The sequence below is a fragment of the Neofelis nebulosa genome, chromosome 8 (assembly GCF_028018385.1).
Source record: "Neofelis nebulosa isolate mNeoNeb1 chromosome 8, mNeoNeb1.pri, whole genome shotgun sequence".
NCBI lineage: Eukaryota > Metazoa > Chordata > Mammalia > Carnivora > Felidae > Neofelis > Neofelis nebulosa.
This window is the reverse complement of record NC_080789.1, coordinates 40,073,435-40,082,280: the sequence shown is the minus strand read 5'-3', so window position 1 is coordinate 40,082,280 and position 8,846 is coordinate 40,073,435. Positions and strand designations below refer to the sequence as shown.

Sequence of the window (8,846 nt, the reverse complement as noted above, 5' to 3'; positions counted from 1 at the left end):
CTTCGAGGTGGCTGCAGTGGAAACTCCCGGTGCGCTCTCCACTGCCTGGCAGCTGCCGGGTGGAGTCGCGCTCCCGGCCCCACCTATGGGACGGAGCTTCCCCAGCAGCGCGGGGCGCCGCACCCTTCAGGAAAAGTCTCCAGGCATCTAGCAAGACTCGGGTCATTCTACCCACCACTTCCACCCCAGAAGACCCCCGCAGGATACTCTCATTAGCCTCCGAGAGCCCAGAGGACCGCCTCCCTGTGGCTCAGTTTGAGGACACTCGTGCAGATCCTTTCCTATCCCCGCCCTGCTCTGCTTTCACAACTCTGCTGGGTCAAATGGCCAAAGACAAACTTCTGCCTCTCCTTCCCCGCTCCCACCTTAAAAAACAAAAAAGCAAAAAACAAAAGAAAAAAAAAAAAACAACACAGTCTGCGAACCCACATGCGTCGGAACTCCTAGCGTGCTGTTGCAATCTGGGCATGCTCAGTATCAGGGCAGGTTTTGATTGAAAGTTAAAAAAAAGAAAGAAAGGGAAAAAGCTTTGTATTATGCCGTCTCCTTCTCTTGTGCATAGGGCTGGCTGAACAGGTTGCAGGGCATCCCTGCGCCTCCCCAAGGGGTTTATCGGGTGCCCTTGATTGCATCTCCTTGGGATCTATCCCTCTCTTAGTTCACCCCCTCCCCCAGCGTTCCCGAACCTCCCTCTCCTGGTCCCTGTCCGCTGTGGGGATGGAGAGACACTAACAGAACTGGGATGGGCAATGTTGGCTGAGCGGATCCACCTATTATTAGTGGGCCCGGATTGGCTCCTTGCAGCAGCGTACCGAGGTGGAACCAATCAGGCGGTCGGGGCTGGGAGGTGATGGGCGGCCGCCTCCTCACTGGAGGGATTCCTGGAGAAGCTGCAGTGTGGGGATGCTCTAGACCAAGTACTGCCCTCCGTGTCTTTCTACCTCCTCTTCCTGCGGCGGCGGCAGCCCAGCACTTAGCGGCGGCAACTTGAGGCTGCACCCGGGGCGAGCCCCCAGGGTGGTGCTCCACTGAGAGGGGAGCTCAGCGCCCCGAAGGGGTGTGTGTAGGGTGGGGTGGCCAGCTGGGACCAGCTGGTGGCCCTGAAAAACCTCCCACACACCCACACCCACACACCCCTTTTGTGTTGCAGGCTGCCCCTCCAAGAGCAGAGGCAGCGAGAGGACGCGTGTGTCTTGCACAGGTCCACGCGGGGAGAGCGGTGGGGACGGAGACCGGCACCACCTTCTGGTCCTCCCTCCAGGTAAGACAGCGAGACTGGAAGCGTGGTCACCTCGGAGGTGCCCGTTGGCTTGAATTCGCCCGCAAGATTTTGCTCTCGGTACACTTGGGTTTTGGTCGTGGGAGGCTGCGACCTGGGGAGGGAGCCCCGGGTGGCCTATTGTGAGAAATATAATGAGCCACATGTACATCTCCTGGAAAAGCACTTTGCCCAGCGCCCGTGATTCAGAGCCTGGAGTTGATGTTGGGCATCCCCCATCTTCTTGCTGCCTCTTTCCTTCTCATTCTTTCTTCTTCGTCCCCCACCCCCAATCTCCATCTCTCACCTCCCCCGCCCCTTGCTCAACCTCTCTCTCTCTCTCTCTCTCTCTCTCTCTCTCTCTCTCATCTTCAACCTCCTCCCATCCTAAGAACGCACAGGGTTTCTTTCTCTTCCTGGAAACGATTGTCTTTTCTCAGAAGAAAGAGGGGGTTGAAGAAAGGAGAAAGATTTCTTTTGCCCTGGCGGGGGGGGGGGGGGGGGGGAGGAAAACAAGATAGAATACAATCTCTGCAAAAATTAGAGTACAGAAAGCAATTAAACTGAATAAAGGGAGGAGACAAGCCATCCAGCCCGGGCTGTCAGAGAAGGGAAGCTTCAAGTTTGACTTGATCTCCTCTTTACAAGAGGCTGTGTCTCTTATTTGATTCCTTCAAATGAAACAAAAATAAACCACTGCTTTAACCCACTTTCAACTGCTTAATTGCTGTTGCTTTTAACCATGTGCTAACCAAGTGCTAACCATCTGACTTTTCCTGTTCCCATCCGTCCTGTGGGGCTATTTCGTATTGCCCATCAGCAGTAATATCTGAACTTTGGGGGGTTTCTCATATGAAGAAACAAAATTTTTTTTAAACAGAGTCTTACCTTCCTGAGGTTCTCTGGTATGGCCTTTATGTTGGGGGGGGGCAAAAAAGAAGTAAAGTTTCAAGACATTTGTAAGTAACACCAGTGTTATCAGGAGGTTTGGATTTCTCTTTTGAGAAAGCTAATCTTCTAGTTAGTTTTGTGTACATGTTAGTTTTCACTTTATTAAATATTAACCCTTTGGTGAAATCAACCATTTCAGGTTGGTGTTAAAGCTAATTTTGTGTATGAATTGCCAGTTCATTCTACCATTCACTATGCTGTGCATTTGATTGCCTAGATATCGTACTCATGCCTTGCCTTATTTTTTTTTAATGAGAATATTTAGTGAATGTAAACATGGCTGGTGTTCATGCAATTTCAGTACCCCATTTGGAAGGCACACGGACGCTCAGCTGGCCAAGAATCCTCTCGTACTGGAACAAAGTTTAGAAAGTAATGGTAGGAAGATAGGCTGGAATTTTAAAAACCTTAAGGGGAAAATTGTTTTTGTTGTCATGTCCTATTATGAGAAAGAGAAGGACAGCAAAACAACTATGTTCCCTGCTGCCTGCACAATAGGTCAAGTAAAAGGTACTTGTTGGACAGAGCCTTGACAGCAGCTTCAGCAATTTCTAATTCCCTCATCAATGATATAAGCTTTCCTTTCCTTTTATTCATCAGAGACAGCTAAGTGATTATTGTCAGATGGGAGGAGGTAGAGAGAAGTGCCTAGCTGAATGTAATGGGGAAAGCATTCCAAGTGGGTCCTGCATGAACGCAGAGAAGCCAGCAGATGTTAGTGTCCAGATGACTCCTTTCCTTTGATTTATCAGGGGAAATGCCAACTCTCATGTTTTGTTCTATTTGCACACTTGGGGTAAAAAAAGGCAATCTCCTTTCTAACTCTGTCTGGTCTTCCACACTAATTTCTGGACCCCAGAAAGTATTTTTTTTAAACCACATATCTTTAGTGTAGAAGTTTATACACTGACTTAGAAAAGAGCTGGTTTCATTTACTATCAATGTAATGTATATTTTCTAAACCATTTTCCATTTGAGGCACTTATCTTTCCTATCTAAGTAGAATTAGCTAGAGTCACAAAAACAAGATCTTCTGTCTAGAGCTTTCGGCATTTAAATGCCTTGTTGTTGTTGTTGTTGTTTTTAAATGTAGTATCTCTGTTGAAAGCTAACTGATTTTAGAGGTGCCACCTTTTAGGTACAAGGACAAAAGGACAGTCGCTTAATTGCCTTATATGTGTACAACTGAATTAACAAGTTTATACATCAAAAGATGTACAAAACAGAAGCCCAATTACTGCCCGTGCAAGCAAATTAAGATTTTGTTTATTTCTCCACTGTCTTAGGGAAGGCAAAAGTTTGTGCTTGATTTGTGAAATTTATTTTCGTGTATCTTTACAAATGTTAATTATAGCAATTACCTGTAGGAGAGATGCATATGAGTAGTTTTTCACATACTTCTGAAAAATTAAGCCTTTATATTCTAGAAGTCAGAACTAATTCCAATATATAGTGAGTGGATTGAGAGGAGACTTTAAATGATACATTTTAGGAAAGTATTCCCACAAAATGTTCTAATGTGACAATTTCATATAATCTTCACATTTCCTCCTTTAAAAAGAATATCTTAGTAAATCCTCATCATGTTTTAGAGCAAACATGACAATTAGATTTTAAGGTATTTTTATCAGAAGTGAAGACTGCTACTATACACAGGAATCCTAAAATACTAATTCCATAAAATACCATTCAATCTCAGTAGTTGCAGAGTACTTTTATGCTTCATTTCATAATGGAGAATATTATTCTATTTGGTTAAATTATCAGATAGCTCTAATGAAGAAATATGAAAATGGATAACATGGTATTTACATGATAAGATTTTCAGATTAGGCTTGATGCTAACTGAAAATAAAACTAGAATATTGTAGCTTGTTTTAAATGATAGTTGCAAGATGAAATGGAAGTTTAATAAATAAAATGCAGAATGTGTTAGATATCTGAAAGTTAATTTCAACTTCCCATTAACCTAACAACATCATGGACATGATACCAATTCATATCTTTTGAGGCTAGTTTATTAAATCAATTTAAAGAAATTCCCCAAACAGGTTTTTAGAACCATCTAATCTAAAGAATTCGACTCAAGACGGACAATTTTATGAGCCTGAAATACTTATAGCTCTTATGATTTCCAGTTTGTGCAACAGCTGGGAAGAGATATCATTAATGCCAAATTGGAACATAACATTCCTTTTTCTAATGGTAGTGATTAGATGATTTAGGGGAGGGAAAGCAGAAATAAAACATTTTCATTACATAATGGAGTAAATTTAGTCTGATATTACAAAAATCCAAGACCAAAGTTTGACTTTCTGCCATAACATAATGTAGGTATGGGTCCTGCAAGTGTTTTGCTAAACAATAATGCTTTCTAAAATTAAATGTCTGCTGTACTTGTGGATTTTTAAATTTTTTCAATGATTTGCTTGTCACAAATACATCCGTATCAAAAGTTTAGTGGATCAGAGATGCTTTTTAGCTGAATTTGTTTTCCATTGAAATTGGCTAAAGCTATTTAAACTGGAACAAAGTATATGGCAGTCTAAATTCATAAGTAATTAGCATTTAGGGATGTGTGTGTGTGTGTGTGTGTGTATGTGTATACACACAGATGTATACACACACGTGTATACTTTTTAAATTATGTAACTTTTTCTAAAAGGATTAGAGATTAATGGACAGTATCAAATAATCTGCTGAAGCTAGGGACTACTGTAAAAAGGACCCTTCAAAGAAAAATAACAGTGACTTGGGGATGCTTTTAATGGTTCTTTGGTTGAAAGCCTATTATACCCAGAGGCAAAATTAATGGGGGTCTAGATCTTTCCCTTTAGACAGCTTTTCTATGGCTTTGGGAAGAAGTTATTGTTCATATGAGTCATGGATTTTAAAAAAAAATCAGTACAGGAAGATGCACTTCTATATACAGGTGACAAACCAAAATCATATTTTCATATAATGTAGGGATAAACTTTCTGTTTTTCTAAGGCTTGTATCAGTGGTTTTTTTCAACATTTGCATAAAGCTAAACTTGTTCTGAATCTTTTATATAACTGTATGACATGGTTATTGCTTTTTTCAGGTAAGGGGGAGTGGTTTGGTGTCTTTAACAATCACTCAAGGAATGATCAATATTTTTTCATAATATTTTTGAACTTGATTTAAACATCTCCATTAAGTGTGGCCATTTTTTTTTAGAGCAGGCATTTATTTTCTCTAATGAGAAGAAAACAGCATGTTTCCTTTAACTTCCTTGTCACTTTAAGAGTTCTTGAAGAGCTGCTTTTATATTGGCTGTAAGATAAATTATGCTAGCAGGGCATATGGACGTCTCTCTACTCACATGGGTTAGTAATAGGAAAATAAACTTATTTTAAATTATACTGCAAATATGTTAAAGCTATCTATTGCAAGTAAGAAAGTATGCTGTCCTTTCTTGCACCTATGAATAAAACGTGAGCCTTTAACTGTTTTATTTAAAAAAACCTATTATTTTTAAAGTGTACAATGAGAAATCTATGTTGTCAAGAGTAAGCACTGGAGATGCTCTTTGTACAGTTTTAAATATAAATGTAGAGGTCCTGTTGCAAAGAAGCCCTCCTTTAAAATATGTTCCTTAATTTAAAAGCAATATTTAAGAAAGTTCTAAAACAAATTAAAGCCCAATTTAGAAAAAAGTAGCACATTTATGATAGTATTAGAGATGAATTTTCTGCCACATCTTTGAAAAATGAGAAGCAGATTAAAAATTATTTCTCTAATTTCTATAATTTTTATATTTGGTGTTATTGTAAATTTTAATTGTGTGGAACTAGTTTTTGTTCTCTCTGTGTTTGTTTTGTCTCTACAATGCTCAGTGCTTAGAAGGCTATGTGGCATGCTGGTTCCCATAATTTACCAGTAATATAAACGAGGGGAGGTTAGAGTTCATCTTTTTTTGGTTATTGCTATTGTGGAAATAGAAAAAAATACTGGTCATTCCTATACTGGTCTCACATGTAGTATGTTGAGCATACTAATTATACACATAGGGAATAATTTTGTTAAAGAGGAGCTCTGAAACATTGTAAGGCAGATGAAGATAACAAATGCCTTTTATTTCTTAGCTGTTTGTACAAAATAGGAGCTAGAAAATTTCCATGCAAAGAATGGCCCTTTTCAGCTAGTATAAGAATCTGGTAAAACTCTTTTCCTAACAGCCTGTAAGACGACATTGGATCACACATACCAGACAAGAACTCTGCCGGAACATCCCCAAATACTGTGCGTAAGACATTTAGCCAAGTGCCTCAGTCAGGAATTTATTTTTGGTTGAAATATCCAATTAATCAAATCCAGGGTTGGTACTAAAATGTGGGTCTTATCTCATCCCCGTGCACCTATTGTGAAATGCAGCTTTGCTTCTCATCCTAAACAGCATAGAGTTCATATAATTATAATGTTTTGCCAAAGGATATCCTGAGTAAAAGGAGTTGTGTGTTTTTGTCTTCAATTAGTAAATGTTGTCTTTTTTTTCATAAACAATTCAACTAGTTAAGGATAACATGCACATAGGCACTTAAACACAAATAGAATCACAGAGTTATTTAAATGTAGAACATTCTTATGCTACAATTGCTTAAATAAGACACACTATCTCTTGTCCTCCTCTCACATCCCCTCTGACTACAAGCATCTTTTCACATTAGGAATTAGACAAGCCCAACCCACACCTCTGATGAGAATTCCCTGGGTGTGGCCTCCAGAGGGCAGCCTCTTGTTTTTACGGAGGTCCATTTCCTCTCTGGGCCAGCCTTGCTGCCCAGACCTCACTCTTGCTGGGAAGCAGGTAATTGGATTTACTAATTGCTACTTAGAGATTTGTGGGCATATTTTCATCAACCTGAAGGCAAAAACACATGGAATACTCAGACGAAACATACACAGCCATACCAAAGTTAGCACTAACACTTTTAAAATGTGATGTTGGTCCATGTTTTTATGATAATTGTTTTTTTTTTTAAAGGCTTTATTTCATGGAATTTGTTCTGATTACTCACAGATGATGAGATTGTTAGACATTGAGTGAATCAATGTAACTTTTTGTACTTATTAATACCCGTGGATAAAGCTGAAATAATTGGTAAAAAGAATTTCAGATCCTTGGGTCGGCTTGGGTACTTCCAAAATACACCTGTGTCTTGTTATGGAACCCTTAAAATTTTACATAACTCACCTTTATTGTCACTGAAAATTGAGAACTGGTTTGCTTTTCTATGGACTCTTTGGATATTACTGTGAAACACCACAAAGGGTTGCTTTTAAGACAGATTATTAATAATCTGTTTCCTGACCTAATTTTATGTGAGAGGTACTGTAAGTATGAACAACAGTATAGCATCACGGCAACAGACTAGACTCCCAAAAATGTCAATTTCTAACTGTGTGCTCGTGCTCTCTCCTTCAGAAGGAGAAAGCCAATTGAGTGTATTTTTTTTCCTCGTGATGTACTGCACCCCAGTATTCTAGCAATATAAACAGTGGGTAGGACCTTGTGCACCACCTGTAAAACAGGCACACTGTGTATTTTGAGGACAAAAATCATCAAAAAAATTTTCTTAGACAAACAACTTAATGGCCTTTGAAACAAGGAGAAGTGATATAACACAGGTTACCAAGGCCTAATTTAGCTTCTCTCCCAATCAGGGTTTAGGTAGCAGGGTTATTAAGAACAGTTGACACAATTTCTCAGGATAAAGACAAGGTAGCAAAGCATTGAATCTCTTTCTGACTTGGACTGTCTGCCAGACCCTGGTTTACAAGGCTGGCTTTCTGCCTAATCCCCAGCATTTTCATCAGATTTGAGGACTGAATAAAGTGAACCATTGGGTATTAGAGCATATTTCTAGAGCACCAGAATCTCTTCTATAAATAGAATAATATCACCATCCTATTTTAACCAATGTCCAAAATCCAAGAACACACACACGAAAATTTATATATATTTCATACTTGAATATATGTAAATCAGACCACTATATGCCTAAAAATACTTTTATTTATCTGGCTACAGAAATTCTCATGCTGCAAGGGTAGGTAACAACTTGATAGTACATGTATCTATTTTTAGTATTTTTATTAAATTTAAAAAGCCAAGCAATCACCTTGAGATATATCTAATAATTCAAGAAAGTGACATTTCAACAGAAAGCCAACATACTCATAAATTGACCAAAACTGCTCTGCTTTTAAATTGTGAAAACAACACAAGAAGACAAAAAGTACCCTATATGCATGTTTCCTTTTTTTTTTTTTTTTAATCAGGAATCATAGATACTTTCTGACACCACAAATGAATATTGATGATAGCGGAGAGCCGACTCCTTCAGGAAAAAGTACAGTAGACCAGTTCTGTTATGGCTTTGAGAATCTGTTTCATGGTTTATATATTGAACACATAGCGACACTTTTATATCTCTTGACTTCGGACCTTTAGACCTGTATGCATTGAAGCATATTACCACTCACTGCCAGAGTAGAAGAGATTTGCTCTGCTATCCAGCTAAGAGTAATATAGTAACTCCCTTGCCTTACCTTGGTTTTCTTCCTTTGCCACCTCTCACCTTCCTACCCTCTCCTTATTCTTCCTTTGCTT

The 8,846-nt window shown here is 39.4% G+C and overlaps 1 protein-coding gene across 5 annotated transcripts in view; it reads left to right on the top strand.

Moving 5' to 3' along the window:
- Positions 1-862: 862 nt before the first annotated feature.
- SYT1 (synaptotagmin 1) overlaps positions 863-8,846 on the top strand; it is a 558,476-nt gene continuing 550,492 nt past the window's right edge. For 3 of the 5 annotated variants that reach the window (XM_058741938.1, XM_058741935.1, XM_058741936.1), the window contains exon 1: positions 864-1,261. The gene's annotated coding sequence lies outside the window, so the exon portion shown is untranslated. Of the gene's footprint in view, positions 1,262-8,846 lie in introns of all 5 variants that reach the window. The other 2 variants (XM_058741937.1, XM_058741939.1) reach the window with 1 other exon arrangement.